We start from the raw sequence: 1,273 nt of genomic DNA, 5'->3' as shown, positions 1-1,273 counted from the left end.
AATGTTGCAAGCAACAAAGTGAGTCTCCACTCAATCTTTTCCATTCACCATCTTGGTAGAAACTTGCAACTTGCATCTCATCAACAAGAAATGCAAAAGATGCATCAATAGACATGCAATCCTTAATAGGGAAAAGACTCTAACCATTTCTTAACAATCCAGTTCAAAGGTCTTTCCTTTGTCTGCACATCAGCATCAACATGTGAATCATCCTGAGATACATCAGTCATGGAATCTTCCTTTCCATTTCTGCCATCTTCTCTTTCCACTTTCTTCAGCTTTGTGGAAGCATTGTTGGATTCAGAGTCCAACACACCTTTTAGCAAGATGCCCTTGCTTATGGAAGTAAGTGCAACACGTGCATCCTCTTGTCAGCATGATTTGCCTTATGTCCAATGGACCTTTGGCTTTTTGATTTTTTTCCTTCAAAAGTTTCTTGTATGTGGGCCATTCTCTTCCAACATCTAGAAACATGAGGTTATCCAAACCACAAAAGGAACATGCAATTCTTTTCCCATGCTTATGTGGAAATTACCATGCTTTGCAAAATCAAAAGGAATATGATTAGAACCAGATTTATACCTGCCTCTTTCACCTTTATTGCCTTCATGAGGAGGTGAAGCAAACGAAGAAGTGCTCCCTTTGGAACCCCATCAATCTCTTCAACGCTGTTAGAGTTTCCACAACTCTCTGGTTCAAGTGTGTGCTTCCTGAATACCTGCATCCTGCAAGTGATGTTTTCAAGCTATTGCATCCTTCCTCCTGAACACAATCTTGACACTCTGTAATCAACTCCTTCTTGGAGCTATTCTAATGGTCTTCATGGCAGCTTTGGAACTCTCTCCATGTGACTGTCCATAGCCAAGACCCAAATACTTAGGCCATTCCTCAACCATTATTGGTTCAATAATACCTTGTGCATGCTTTCTCAATCCCTTTCCTTCATAGCCCATCTTGGACATTAGCTTGGAACCTATGCCTCTAGTATGTTTTTCAAAAGAACCAATATAAGCATTCTTAGAAGAATTTGAAGACAAAATGGAATGGTTTACCTCTTTTCACGCTGATACTTGACCAAGGCTTCTTGGCAACAAAGGTTGTGACTCCAACTCATGCATTCTCTTCAGGTTCATATTTGCAATATGAAGTTGTCTCTCCCATTTCCTGTAGTCTGTCAGCAAGCAACTGCTTCTCTTCCTTCATGGAAATTCAACTGCTTTTAAGTATGTTGCTCTTCCATCCATCCTCATACAATTTTTTCACCTTGCCCGTC

This window comes from Pinus tabuliformis, chromosome 7 (genome assembly GCF_031772625.1).
Source record: "Pinus tabuliformis cultivar Carrire ecotype Pingquan chromosome 7, CPIR1, whole genome shotgun sequence".
NCBI classification, from domain to species: Eukaryota; Viridiplantae; Streptophyta; class Pinopsida; order Pinales; family Pinaceae; genus Pinus; species Pinus tabuliformis.
This window is presented reverse-complemented; position numbering follows the sequence as displayed.